The sequence below is a fragment of the Pelodiscus sinensis genome, chromosome 14 (assembly GCF_052426305.1).
Source record: "Pelodiscus sinensis isolate ZL-2025 chromosome 14, ASM5242630v1, whole genome shotgun sequence".
Taxonomy (NCBI): Eukaryota; Metazoa; Chordata; order Testudines; family Trionychidae; genus Pelodiscus; species Pelodiscus sinensis.
Window position 1 is genome coordinate 28576213 of NC_143065.1, and position 15583 is coordinate 28591795.

Genomic DNA, 15583 nt, shown 5'->3' on the forward strand with positions numbered 1-15583 from the left:
CACAACTCTGTTGGGGAGATGTAAATGTGGGTGCAAATTTTGCACAGGCAAATTTCAGCTAGAAAAAAGAGTCCAGATACTTGAAAATATAGGTTTGTGGATTTTACTCCAAATTAGCTCCACTGTATAATAAAACCCTAACGACAGCCTCAGGGTCACATTCCTCTCCTCTATCCTTCACACAAATACCCATAGAAACCAAACAAAACACTGAGGAAAAGAAGGAAAAATGAATGATGTCTAGTAGAGGGCATGAGCAAAACAGCTATCTTATGGGAAATATGGAGCTGCTAGAGGCGTACAAGATCCAGTCTGCATCAAAATTTGTTTAATTTTGGAGAAGAAAAACAAACAGTGCGCATAGCCTTTCCATGAGATGCAAAGAGGTCCCTTGATCCGTCCCTGAGACGTATGCTAATGTGTATGGTACTTTGAAGAAGCACAGGCTTTTTGATACATGATACTCTTACAAGACTTTAGGATAATTTATTTTCTATTTTGCACAATTTAGTGCTAGAGCTAGTTAGAGAGTCCCCAAAGGAACATTCTTCTGTTTAAAAAAAAAAAGGCAATTCTCATTAAAATGTTTTGTGGAAACATGGAAACCTGCCTGGTTTCTTGCCAGCTCTTCTGCCCAGTCCTCCTGGTGGGATGGCACAGAGACCAAGCTCTCCAGTTTCACTTTTAAAGAAATCTTTCAACATCTAATCATAATGCACAGCTGTACCTCCTGGTTCTGTAATCACGCAATGCTATACCTCCCCTAGTTTCCATTTTTTGTTGAACAGAATCCTTCTCTTGAATAATACCAGTGCTGATTCCTTCTGATTGTGCATAGTTTTGTCAAAAACAATCAGCTGAGAGGGGTCTGGTCAGTTTCAGTGCTGCTAGTCAGAGCCAGGAGCTAAATGAAATTGACAAGAACTATGATCATTTCAGTTCGCATCTGCTTGGGGAAACTAGAAGCCAGGCAGAGGGAGGTACCAGAGTTATTCATAGAGAAGGAGCTGAGCTATCAAGGAGCTTGAAGAGCTGGACCTTGAAATCTTGGAAAAATTTCATTTCTGTTCTGCCAAAATGGATTTTGAAAATATCCTTACTGTGAAAAAATTCACAGTTCTGGTTTGTATGTTTGCTTGTGTGTCTGTTTGCTTATGTGCTTGTTTGTTTTTGTTTTTGTTTTAAGCAAAAAGGAAAAAACTCCAGGATAAGCAGCGACTTTTACAACATATGACAACAACAACAAAAAAGCTTTGATTTAGGAAAGTACTTAAGCATGTGCAAAAGTCCCAAACACTTAGTAAAGTTAAGTACATATGCAATTGTTTTCTTTTGTTTTTAATGGCATGCTTTCCTGCCTAAAACCCCCCACATACAGTAAAAGATGTGGAACTTAGTTAGTCTATGTATGTCAGAATAAAAGAGGGTAGTTAGGCATAAACAGACATGGGGAGGCAGCATGGTTGAATGGTAACTTGTGTTCTCTTCTCAGCTCTGATGCAGAGTTGCTGGAGGACATTGGTTGGTCATGTTACCACCATGTGCCTCAGTTTCCCCATCAGTAAAAGTAGGCTAATGATATTCACCAGACTCTTCTTTTTGTAAAGCAGTTGGAGGTATGCAGATTTGAAGTGCTTTGTACTCATTAGTTATAACTTTACCAACCTAATGCATAGTCAAGTAACAAGAAACTGAGCAAATTGATCTAATTAGGTATCACATCTGCAGTTTGTATTACACTTTTTACATGGAATAATTTGCATTCATTAATGCTAACTGACTCCCATCCATATCATCACATAATGTATTTTGTGAGGGGAGAGGTGTTTTTGTTGTGTTGAATTTTGGTTAAATAAGACTTTTTCATCACTATTACAATTTATATCAAACCCAGGTGTTGAATCAGTCTAGTTACTATTTTTGACATACAAATCCCCATTAGGACCTCAATATGTTAAGAAATGAATCTGGAAAAGCTCATGATTAAGGTGACCATCCATCCCGTTTTTACCAGGACAGTCCTTTATTTAAGCCCTCCTCCCGGTGCCCCAACTTTTTTTTAAAAAAGGGCACATTGTTTCATATTTCCTCTGCACAGGGGTGGGGGAGGAGAGAAGTGACCAGTGGTCAGAGCTTCAAAGGCTGAAGCCCCGAGCACCAGCGACTTTCCTCCCCTCCCCACCCTGCATACTGCAGGGCTGAACTTCTTCCCCACAGAGGAGGAGGGAGGGTGGGGAGCCGCTGGCCTTTGGAGCTTCAGCCGCTGGAGCCCTGAGTGCCGGTGGTTCCTTCCCTGCACTGTAGGGCTGAAGGTCCAAGTGCCAGCAACCTCCTGATAAGTGCTGGCAGCCTTCCCGCCCCCCTACCCTACTCATGTCCTGTATTTGGCATTGGGAAATATGGTCACCCTACTTATCTTCCCAGTATACTTGACAGTGTTTGGATGCATGGATCAATGGATGCAAGAAAGGGCCTTTAGAACAGGTGAATGACAGAAAATGGGCTTGGATGAGCAGTGCAATTGATAGGGCTATGGAAATCTCAGGTCCTGTTAAAGTACAGATGCAGCTGGTCCTAGTGCATCCCTGCTACTTTTGCCTAGGAAGCAGTGTCTCTAGCCTGCTACAGTTTCAGAATGAATCCATGGAATATACATCACAACTTACCTCCAGCTATTCAAGGCCTTTCAGAGGAGATTGGTTGCCCTTTCAACATGGAATCAATTCTTCCAGGAATTCCTACAGTATATTAGCAATACTAATATTGGAGGTAGACCTGAGATCTAAACAGCTCTGCACTGGGGGTGGGGGAGGAGTGTTCAGAAGGAAGCAGCATCTAGTGTAGAAGGATTGCAGTGTTTTCAAAAATGTTTACTAACCCTTACCTTCCCCTCAGAAGTATTTCATTAAACAGCATCTTTCTACAAGAGGGTACATTGAGGCATAGCAAGATTAATGGCCAAACTGTGGTGCACTGGAGGAGGGCCCACCAGGAATAAGGATGCAATGGGCTGCAGAATCCCCTTCCTTGCTCCAGCTCACCCAGACAGCAAGCATCTATCCCCCTGCTCCCTAGAGCTGCTGAGCACGGATCATGCGAAATGCCCTGGAAGGGGCCTCTCTCGGATTCAGCTACAAAGCTGGGACTTGGGGGAAGTGTGCAGTACACTTACTGAAAGGGGCAGGACATGTTGCATAAGCCCTACCTTCTCCCCCCCCCCCCCCATTACTTTTTCTGCAGAGATAATGTCTCCCTTCTTCACTGCATGGACAGTACAGCTGCAAGCCCCTCCATCCCTGGTGCTCTGTTAGGTCTCGAAGAGCAAATTGAACCCTGCAAGACTCACCCAATATCACGCAGCAGGTCAGCAGCTGAACTGAGGATAAAACTCAGAGTCCTGACGACTTCCAGTCCCTTGCTCTAAGCACTAGATCATGCCCCTGCTCCCAGCTTTTACCAATGCAATGTTGTTTGTAAAGCTAGTGACTCAGTGCTGCATAAGTGATACAACTGTAGGAGGCACCAAAAATACACTCTATAAGCTCTCCAGAAACTCTGTTTTACACAGAAAGCAGCAATACGAGTGCCAGAAGATCTTCATGAATCATCACCATCTCCCACCAAATTTAATTCAGTATATTGTGGGGAAGGTCAATTATTTCAAAATAAGTTCCCCAAACCATTTGTCTTTCCCTTGGTGCGCTTGCTGCTTGTCATATTCTCTTGCCATTCATGCACCTCTAGCACTCCTGATGGAAGCTGTCTGTGGTTGGTAACTCAAACCAAATGTTCCTCCTTTTTTCAAGGGTTTCCCCTCTGCCCCCAGGGTTATGTTAAAAACCCCTCTGTCAGTCTTCTGTAAACAATATGCATAATTTCTGAGCAGCATCCATTTGGTTCGCATTTTTGGTTGGATATTAAATGAAGCATTTAGAAACGTAAATCATTTGGAGTAGTTCCCAGACTGAATGGGAATCCTCTGTTGTTAATGAAACAGTGGAAAAGTTAGCTCTATTCTTTACTAGGAAGAACAAAATGGCTTTACGTTACTTACTACTAACAGCAAGAACTTTTGCATCCCATTTTAAATCCCATGAGCTGCATCAGTTTTGTTACTGTGCATAAACACTGAACAATCACAGAAGTTTAGGACTTCCAGCCACGAGGCAGAACTACTGTCTGTTTTGGTAAAAAGCAAAGGCATTTTGGAGTCCTGGATTTACTTTGAAAAGCCTGTAATAATTATAAAATTAAAAAAAGGGAACTTACAACAGAGGCAGAAAAACCTGACTCCTGCGGAAGGCTGTTTTTCTTCATAGGCCTGGCAGAAAAACAGAGTGAATAATTCAAAACACACCCTCGCTGTCACATGACTTAGTTTCTAGTAATTCAGTTCAGTATATTGGAACAAGACTATTGTTTCCCAATTGACCAAAATGTCAGCAACGATAGATAAATAAACCCAACGCGATACACATTTGGGGAGGCTGTTTCTGGCTATCTGACAGCTGTTCAATGGACACAGGCTTTCCAGGACTTTGTCATTCCCTCTAACCTTTCTTTTGAACATACAGGAGAGATACAAGGGCTTTGAGCATGTTACACCTATTGCGGAGGAGGGAAACCAAGCTAATTGAGTGCAAGATTTCCTGTTGCCGGCCGGCCAGCTCAGCCAACTTGCTTCTCGGAATTTTCCACTGCTATGTTACATGTTAAGTCAATAGGAATTTTATAGGCCACTTCCTTTCCAGAAGCAAAGCAATATAAGACCCTCCAAATATTGATTAACAGGAGCCAACATGAGTCTGAGTCCCGATTTCCTCTTAATTCTCCTCTTCTTTATAAGCAGTGAATGGTTCATACCACTAACATATCACTTTCCCTTTTATATGCTGGCTTATATGCATTGGCCAACATAGGAGGGAGGAGCCAAATCCTTGCCCTGTATATGCCATCTTAATAAAAATACCCAATGGCAGAGAGAACTGATTTTTAAATAATTATGTATTTGATATAGATTTTAAATAGCGAGGCTTATTGAAAGGCCTGATTTTTTTCATTGGCCTTATAAAAGTACATAATATTGGATCCAAATAAAATGTAAACAGAGGCCGGAATCACCCTCTCATCCATCAGTGTGGTCCCTGCAGCTCACACTGTCATTTCCCAGGACTTACTCTGTGGATAATGCTAAAGAGGACTCCACTGCAATCAGTCTAACACTTAAATGCCTTCGCAGAAGAGAAGTGTGATTCGAGTTTGAAAAGTTACAGTGAAATGGCACCATGTTCTTCATAAATCAATGACTTCTAGATCAGCTCGGCTGGGATGACACGGTGCAATGGGAAAGTCAAGCTGAGTTCTTTTCTGCCTGTGCAACATTCCCAGTAACATGGACCAACTTTATAGTGGCATTAAATAATAGCTGAAGTGTTCCTGAAGAGAAAACACCCAGTTTTGCTTTCATGTACCAGAGTAAGTTTTTAGGGCACTAGTTAAATAAAACATCTTTTCCCTTGTAAAAGAAGCAAATTTGATCAGGAGTCACTGAAAGGCAACAAATATGGATTGCCAGCTATGTCTAGACAGCGGGGCTATTTCAGGATATCGGAAGTATCCCAAAATAGCAATTCCACATCTTTAAGGCTATGTCTACACTGTGGCACTACTTCAGGATATCAGAAGTATCCCAAAATAGCTATTCCGCATCTTTTGAGTGCTCCCATTATTTTGAAATATAACAGGCTCACTATTCCAACATCCCTATAAACCTTGTTTCACGAGGGTTCAGAGGCATTTCAGAACAGCGCTTTATTTCAAAATTTGGTGCTGTATAGACAGCACCAAATTTCAAAATAAGCTATTTTGAAATTGCCTCAAAATAAGCTACGCAATTTGTGTAGTGCAAATTGCGAAGCTTATTTTGAGCTAAGGGTGCAGTGTAGATGCACCCTACACGTGTCCATTATTTCAAAATAACGGGCGCGCTGTACCAGCGTCCCTGTAACCCTTGTTCTGCAGAAGTTAAGGGACTTGTCAAAATAGCACTTTATTTCAAAATAACCTCGAAATAAACTACGCAATTTGTGTAGCGCAAGTTGCATAGCTTATTTTGAGATAAGGGTGCTGTGTAGATACTGCTTTCCAGTTTCATTTCGGAGAAGACCCATGTTTTAAACTGCTGTATGAACACTGCCGACTAGCAAATTTCTCTCTGGAAAAAAGTAGAATTAGGGCTCTGATCTTTCCTGTTGTTTGACCAAAAAGCCATGATGCCGTGTAAAACCTAAATCCTCATTGTGGTGAAGGCAAATCAATTTGAATAACATGCAGTTGCATATACATTCTCACAGTGTATTGCACATTAGCTGTTGTATAGGGAGGCAAACTCATTCATACAAAATCTGAACCATCTCAAGGGTTTTTTTTCTCTTAACACAGACCAAACTGGAATCTCTTCTGAGACTCCAAACCATCAGCAGTCTTTTTTTCCTTCCTTTTTCATTTTCACACACCATTGCACTTCCTGATCATGGGCCAAATTCTAGGGTCCCTAAGCCAATGGGAATTTTGCTCAGTTAAGAACCGCAGAATTTGGACTGCTGCCAGAAGCAGAAATATCATGAGAGGCTGTTTGCTCATGCAGTCCTTTTCTTCATATAAAATTTTCCCTGTGCACAGTGGTGATTGGAAAAGTGAACTGCTAGAATGCTCAAGAAGAAGGACAGAAAATAATAGCAATGCTGTTATGATGCCATTGTATATCTTGATGGTATTTCTTCCCTAATATGAATCCTAAGCTTGATTCTCATTACCTTGTCATACAAAAGATTATAGTGGAAGAGTGGCACTGAAAATGATCAAAGACATGAATGAGGGGAAGTGATGAAAAATCTTGCAGTATAGAGAAGACATGAATCAGAAGTAACATTATAGCAATATATGGAATAATTAAGTGCATAAAAAGGTCAGTCAATGAATGTCATTTACCCTTTTGTGGAATGCAAGGGAAAGGGGGGGCATGCATTGGAATGAAAACACAGCAGCTTTAAAGCCAATAAAAGGAAACGGTTGTTTTATATGAAGCATAATGCATATGTGGAACTCATTGCTGTAAGATGATGTCAATATCAAGGGAGAATCTTGGACCTTAGAAACCAGAGGGAAGTTGTGCCATTGATTTCAATGGAGCTAGGCTAACACCCTAAAGTGGATTTTTTTTTAAAATTAGGTGTTAATAGGGTCAGGACTAGCCAGTTAGTCTGAAATAAAATGTATAAGGGGTAACAATTCCCTTGCCTCAGGAGAAAAGCAAGCTTTGTCTGCTGGGGTAGAAAGACATTTTCCCTTGGACATGTTATTTCATCATTTTCTCATTAAGGAGATTAGCCACCTTTCTGGGAAGCATCTGGCACATGGTCTTTTCTCTCAGTCGACCTTTAAATGACAAAGAGCAATTTCTTCTTCATTGCTGCTGGTCCAGGCCTGAATTAGTTGCCTTTCCTTTGGCTCAGAGGTCTGCATCCTATGGTTTTTGAGCCAAATATGGCTCAGTTTGGAACCAAATATGACTCTTTCGTCATTCCCAAAATATATGCAACTTTTTAAATTAAAATGAAAAATTCAAAATTTTTAAAATGCATAAATTACTCCTGTAGCTTGAATGCGTGCATGAACCTGAATTTGACCGGTTATGATGTAAACGTCAAAGAAATGTGCGAAAAGATGCATCAGCAGAAGTCCCATTAAATAAAGTCTGTGAGTTCAATGTTTTATTCATTTTTTATTAATCATCATGTCAATTATCAATAATATTAAGTTGTATATTTTCAGTCATGCAAATGGGCATTCTTATACTGGCTCTGTGCTGACCACTTGTTCTGAATTTTGATGTAGTTTGGCTCTTTGGTTTGAAAAGTTGCTGACCCCTGCCTTGACTACTGCAGCCTCTTCTGCTCTAGCCTCCCTGTATTCCACTACTGCCCCCTCAGTCCATCCAAAATGTATCAATATAAAAACCACCAGCCCAATAGCCTGCCTCCGACCATGACTAGCATCAGCTGCTTCAGAATAAATAGGCTGCACTAAGCAATTATAGGGTCACAGGCCTCCAGGAAGTTTCCTAGCCCCTCATTAGTTAAGGGATGGCTGAAATATAAGGGCTTTCAAAGCTCTTCTTTGCTTTCAACTTTTAATCTGAATGGATACTCTTGTTGTCAGAAAAAAGTGCAAACCCCCCATCAACGCACAATTATAGTACAGTCTGCCTATCAGGTAAATTCCTCCCTAATTCTTGTCACAGTGGTTTGCTTATGCAGTGAAGCGTGAGGAGTGCTATCTCCTCCAAACAATCCGGTGCACTAGAGCTATTATTTTCCCTTTTGTGAATCCTTCTATGGTCGTGACATCAGTGAGATCCAGTGACAATGAGTTCTACGAGGTAATTATGTATTGTGTAGAAATGTATTTCCCTGTCACCATTTTAAATTCTCTGCCTTTCAGGCTCATTCAGTTCTTGTATTGTCAAAGGTATTGTCTTCACCTCCAAGCCTTTGTGGAATTCTGCTTCTGTTTACCTTGGTATTCACATCACCCTTGCCCCTTACTTTTCTCCTTCTGCCTCCTCTTACTTTGACCTTCACGCTTTCTACCAGGCTATCATGTGTGGTTGAAGCTCCCTCCCTCTTCTTCACATCTTTGAAGCCCACTTGTTTTGTGAAACCTTATGACTTTGCGCAGTGTTCCTGATAAGCTGAGTGCTTATGCGACCTTTCAGGAGAGATTCAAATTCCGCCCAGCTGATTAGCAGACTGCCCATAATGGTTTTGTTCCTAACAGTGCTGCACATGCGCACATGCCTCTGTGCACACAGAAAAAAATTATTCTGCACATGGATGGAAAAAATCTGCACATAGATGGGAAAGATTAGGGGAAACATCAACCTTGAGCCTTATCAGTTGCATTCAGGCCTTCTTGTCACTGAACTGTTGTTCAGTGTTGACAACTTGAGCTACGTCTACACTGCAGGCTTCTTGTGCAAGAACTGTTTTGCGGAAGAGTTCTTGTGCAAAAAATCTTCCACAAGAGCGCGTCCACACTGCCATGTGCTTTTGCGCAAAAGCATTCATGGAAGTACGGATGCTCTCTTCCACAAGAAAGCTCTGATGGCCATTTTAACCATGGGGGCTTCTTGCGGAAGAAATTCATGTTGCCTGTCTACACTGCCCTCTTGTGGAAGAGCTCTTGCACAAGAGGGTTTATTCCTCGTGGGGAGAGGAATAACTCTTCTGGAAGAAGCCCTGTTTTCTGATGCTATACTGTACATTTACTTGCACAAGAACGCGCGTGCAATGATGTGCCTGATTTTAAGTAGGAATAAGGGATCTTCCGGAAAAGGGTTTATTTTCCGCAAGATCCCATCTAGACTGGCACTTTTCTCCGGCAAAGCCCCGAGCTGGAAAAAAGCGGCAGCCATGTTCATGCAAATGCCGCGGGGGATATTTAAATCCCCCGCGGCATTTGCAATTCCAACTGGTCTCATTAGCATCCCTTTTCCGGAAAAGGGTGCCAATGCAGACACTGCCTTAGAGTATGGACCTTGTCTTTTGGGGTGTCGGTGCAATACACCGGGTACATTTTCAATGCTTTATCTGATAGAGAGGTCTTTCTTTGATGGACATTGTTGCTTGTGCTTTAGATGGACTATTTACAACACTGATAGAAATGTAGCCGTGTTAGTCTGGTGTAGCTGAAGCAAAAAACAGGACTATGTAGCACTTTAAAGACTAACAAGATGGTTTATTAGGTGATGAGCTTTCGTGGGCCAGACCCACTTCCTCAGATCAAATAGTGGAAGAAAATTGGCACAACCATATATACCAAAGGATACAATAAAAAAAATGAACACATATGAAAAGGACAAATCAAATTTCAGAACAGAAGGGGGATGAGGAGGGGAGGTAAATGTCTGTGAGCTAGTGATATTACACTGTTTTTTATGGAGCATAATATTTCCACTTCAGAAGATTGCTGCTATCAAAAAAGCGAATCCAATTCAGAGTACTTCTGCCTCACCTCTCAGTCCCATTATGCAGCCCTGTGCAAATGGGTTAATTGTGTTGGTAAAAATAGCACGTGGGGACAACTATAAACAAAATGAATGATGCATTAGCCATGCATGTGACTGAGAAACACAACAGTAACTGTTTGCAGAGCATTGACTGAGCAGGGGCCCCAGTATGTCTGTGGGCATGTTGGGCATGGCAGGAATGTTCTTCTTTTAACACAGTAAGAGGTGTTTTTTAAAGGATTATTTGTATTTATTTCTAGATCATGGGTAAGAGTTGGAATAGTCTGGAGCTGGACTAAAGAATGCTGGCATGGCTTAGTGCTTGCAATCACTCTAAATCGATCATTTCGTTCAGATTCATTGGTCCCAAAGCCGGAAAAGTGCCATTGTGATTATCTGGTCTGACCTCTCCATAACACAGTTCGAGACACTAGTGAATAATTGGGTGCTGAATATTGTGTCTAGCTGTTTTACAAGTGTTTGGTTAGCATCAGAGAGTATATAAATTACTGCTGCTCCAGAAAGGTACTAATTTATGTGGCCTCTCCTGTTTGGTGATTTTTTTAAAATGACTTTACCTCTTTATTGCACATTTCCAGTACCATAATGTTGCTTTTTCATCTGACTTGCTTTCATTTTGATTTATACGCCCCTGAATGGCATGCCATAATAAAGGGCCCTTTAGTTGGAATGAAAGGGGGATTATCAATTGCCAGCACATATAATTTACCAGGAAAAATTATAATGTGAAAGAAAAATGAACTTTCTTTATCTGCAAAATCACATGAAAATGGCCTCAGTCTTTTTTGAGGCTTCCATATAAAAGTTGCATTTAAAGTGAGCTATTTTTACATTTAATGTAGGTTCCGGGCTGGCTTTTAGTTCATTTGCAGATGTCAAGTTAGTCCCTTACTTTTAAGGTAACCCCACTGGAACATATGGGAGAACTGAAGAAGTGAAAAACTATTCCACTTGAGTGAGGGTTCTGGAATCCGTCCTGCTTCAGAGCTCACTGATATCAGGGGAAGATTTCCATTAGCTTCAAGGAGCTTTGGGTCAGACCTAACTACAGGTACTATATTCTACTGTATTTTGATTGGAGGATTTTTTTTAATTAGCATTGTTGATTATTTCCTCCCTTTGGTGAGGAATTATGCAATCCCCTGTCCCTTAAGTGTCTGTGATTAGGTAAGATGAATTTGCTGCATCTGGGGGAGCAGTTGTTATTTCAGCTGCAAGGATTTAGTAGCAGCCACGTTCTGAGTCTGACATTCTGTGCACTTGGCAAAGGTAAAATTATTTAACTCAGCTGCTCTTTCTGTACCTCTTCACATTTACATTTCTTTCCTTGCTCTCTAATACCATGACAGCCATAAAGCGACTCAGAGTGTGTGATTTTTATTTGTGGTGTCGAAGACTTCAGTGGCTGATGTTCTTACCACCTAACTGATTCAATCTCTAACATCAACAGGTGTCAAATAAGCAACTGCATAATAAGGTGCAGAATGTCATGTTGCAACTGCTGAGTGGTAGTGTTGGCTCTAGAGGATGCATTACAACAGTGCTCCTGAGACTCTATTGGCTTCCTATAGGGATGCAATTGTCCCAGCCTCCAAGTGACTGGCTCTCTCCCTTGCCCCACCATGACATTTTGAGATCAGCTGTGCTAGCAGTACTGAGAGTTAAGTATAGCAAAGGTATTGGCAAGAAGTTCTGAGTTAAGGATTCTTGACTATAGGAATTTTTTCCCCCATTGGTCCCATAGATCCTGGGCATAAATTTTGGGGCACAGAAGAGAGCCCATCACACTGTGCATGGAGAGTGGAAAGTGGTATCATTATGCTTTCTTTACAGAGTGAGGCTACATGGAAAATATTTTATTCTTTTTGTGTTGCTATAGTGACTTCATTTTAAACATTGAAAATGAAATAATACCATGTATTTCTGCTGCATCTTCCATCTGAGGATCTCAGGTTATTTTACCAACAAGATCGGTAGCATAGAGAGTTTAAGGCCAAACTTTAAAAAGTGTCCTCTAAATTGGGATGCCTATTTTTTGGGCGTTTACTTTGAGATGGCTTGGGTCTGAGTTAGGGAGCTCCCCCATCTTCAGAGGAAGTCAAATGGAGTTCTAGATGCTTGGCATCTCTGAAAAAATCATGTTCTGTTAAGCTGGACATTCAAAGCAGAGGCCCATTTTGACAACTTGATACTAAGTGACCACCCAATATTACCATCCATATTCTAAAAATATCTTCTTGTTAGGTGTAAATTCACAGGTCATCACTCCAAAAAATGCAGAGCATCTAATACTATCATGTATGTATGGGCTAGAACAATACAAAATGCTGCAGGGGTAAAAAAGTGGTTCAGATCCCTGGCTAGAGGTGAGGTTAGAGGTGCAAAGTTGGTGTAAAGTAACCCTGGTATGTGAGGTCAGCACTGCACATAAACTAGAGCAGCTGCTCCAACCTGTGTTGGGTGCTAACAGCCCCACAAAGCAAAAGCACCAGCCAGGGATTGGTGCGGATAATTTGTCCCTCCCCCTTTTCCAAAAGCCACCACCCCTTCACTAGCAGCAGGGAGAGGTATCAGAGGAGCCTTTACATTGAGTTTGTATTACCAGAAGTCCTGTATTTTGTTTCTATTACCAGAAGGTTTGCTTTACACTGGAGTGATCATGGCACTGGATATACCAGTTCTACAGCCACACTCCACTGTCAGTATATAGTTAATATACTATTTGGTATGCTTTAAAGTTATGCTGCATAAAGCGGGTACTAATAAGACTCATAATAAATGGAACTATCAAGTGAACTCTGCATTAATAATATTGGCAAGATTCCAGTTCTAGGGATTATACTTATAGCATATGGCTAAACAAATATGCCTTCCATTTGAGGCTGAGTTTCTGGACCAATGTACTGATTTCCTGCCTAAGATAACGTTGCTCTCTGACTCAGGGAGCTGGTGTATTTGCACTCTGCTGGCTTGGAAGTATTCTCTGAAAGTGTGAAAGGTAATCACATTAAAATGTAATTTTAAAAGGGGTTGCACATATGTGCTTGGTTAGATATAATTAGATACTAATTCTGTCCTGTTCTCTAAGAAGCTAAAATGTGCTTGTGTTTTTCAGCACAGTTTCTATAAAGGAAAATAAAATATTTTAAAATGTAGACTAGAGAGCTCAGTTGACATGAAATAAGGCTCGGAAATTACTCAGGAAAAGACACTGAGTCTTAACAAAAGCTTAACAGAACTGCTCCCAAAAATCTTTCCTCTAAATCCTCCTCAATAAGGTTAATTACTAGTTAGAAGGCTAATTTATAGATTTTCAAATCTGTTTGCATAGTGGATGATGTATTTTATGTTTAGTTTCTACTGTATTTCTCATAGTGTTATAGGCTTGAAGAGGCCTTTACAGCTAAGGAAAGATTCCTTTGCCAGAAAGTCCCTTCATGCTTGTAACACTTTTAAATGTGCTTTCCTGGGAAAATATTGTCCAACAAAGTAAGAACATCCTATTTCCAGGTACTGACTGGCTAAATATACATGTTCCCCTTTTATCATGAGACTATTTATCAAACAACAACCAAAGATAAGCATCTATTTCATTCCAACTCCCTCTTATCACTGTAAAATGAGATATGCATTACAGAATGGAAAAGCAAAAGCACAGAATTCATATAGGAAGAATTGCCCTGGTTTTACATTTTATCTATTTACTTTTCTCATCTAAATTGTCAAAGAAAAACACTTTGTAAATGAAACATATTTGCATTTTCAGAATGAACATTAGTGAGATCCAAAAAGTTTGGTATAAAGATATTACTTACCATAGTCAAATAACAACTGTATCTTCTTGTTTAGAATCATTGCTGTCACATCTTGGATGTAAAAAATGCGGCTGAGCCACTTCACAGTATGTTAAGTACTTTACAAAATAAAAAATACCCTGTAAGTCCAGGCTGTTTGGTATTTGTCTGTTAACTCCTAAGCATGCAAAGTGACTACTCAATATAACAATTTTTCCTCGGCAGAAAATCCCTTTGCTATTTGCCAGCAAATCTTTAATGCTATAGCCTGGGTATTTCCAAATACCGCCCTACTAGCTAGGCAGATGTGTATAAAGGAGATGTTATTTCACTGAATCAACCACTGAGATCGTAACCCTTTTCCTGTACCACAAACAGAAATGTAAAACCTCAGTCTTTCCTTTGGACTTTTACTGACTTGTCTCTGTTGTAAGAAAGCAAAGGCAACAACCGCATGGTCTCCTATGTGGAAAATATGTTTAAATGTTTTAGATAGTCTTAGAGCTTCCATTTCTCACTCCAGCCACTCATTAGTTAACTGTCCCTTGCTGTGTTTATGTAAGTGCAGGCTACAAATACAACACCTAGACTCCTTGCCCAAAGTTGAAATGATTAATTTATAACTCTTTTTACAAAGCACACATACAGAGAGAGAAACAGCAAGAGAACACACAGTTCTCTTTTAACTTGAGTGAAAACTCCTTTCATAAGGTCTGAAAGGCCTTCAGGGGGCTGTTCTTTGGGAAATAAAGTCTGTATAGTTGATAGCAGAGTTTGGCTCAAGGGGAGGGGGACATCAACCTAAAGCAAATAAAGGGAGCTGAGACTTCCCTCTGTGTGGAACCAATCATTATAAAGGAGGTGCAAATGCCACTGTTATCCTAGCCTTACTGAGAGGGTGGCTTGATTTGAGAGGATTGCAAATTCCCCTGCTATTTTAATGGTTATGCAGTCAGCTAGTTTTTATTCAGACATGCTTTTGTGTGAGAAAAACTTATCTATCCCCCTCTCCCCCCGAGATAATACTTCGGGCTTTTCATTTTCAGAGCACTTTACAGTTATTAACCAGTCAATCCTCATCATAACTACCAAGGGAAAAGCAAGACAAAGGACCTGTCTGCTCAGACCCCCGAGTAAGGAGAGGTATGTAGGACTGAATTCCTGTATTACTCTCTTCTGGCTCTGAGTAGATGGGCCAGCAAGATATTTCACCCTTCTTGAAGGTGCACCTTACTACCCTCTTGTGCCAACTATGTCTCCCTCTTCCCGCCCAATTGCTTGGGGTAGACTCAGACATAGCGCTTTCCTCTTCTCCTTGTGTTCCAGACACAATCCAGTGAACCGTGAAGCAGCTGCATGGAGAGGGCCTTTTCTCAACCCTCCTCCCCGACACAGTCCCATTAAACTAGTCAAAATCTATCCCCGAATGACTTAAGACCACAGACAGCTTGAGTGTGTCTGAACGAGAATTAAGTCATTCCTGGCTCTCAGTCCTATACTCAAACCACTATCCCATATGCTTCTCTATAAGGGGACAATAATGCCATTTCACTGAATAACTTCAATTTTTTTATACATTTTATTGGGCTTAGGATGTATGAGTCATGTGGCAAGGACACAGTCTGTCCCTGATCTGGACAAGCCTAGAACATAGCAAACCTCGGATTAATAAAATTAAGTTCTCTATAGAAACAATTAC

At 40.8% G+C, this 15583-nt stretch overlaps 1 protein-coding gene across 3 annotated transcripts in view; it reads right to left on the bottom strand.

The window, feature by feature from the left end:
* IL16 (interleukin 16) overlaps positions 1 to 14069 on the bottom strand; it is an 83150-nt gene extending 69081 nt beyond the window's left edge. The window contains exons 1-2 of one of the 3 annotated variants that reach the window (XM_006139266.5): positions 13906 to 14069; positions 4270 to 4321 (exon numbers count right to left, since the gene is read on the bottom strand). The gene's annotated coding sequence lies outside the window, so the exon portion shown is untranslated. Of the gene's footprint in view, positions 1 to 3346; positions 3480 to 4269; positions 4322 to 13905 lie in introns of those variants that run through there. The other 2 variants (XM_075897118.2, XM_075897117.2) reach the window with 2 other exon arrangements.
* Positions 14070 to 15583: the final 1514 nt, after the last annotated feature.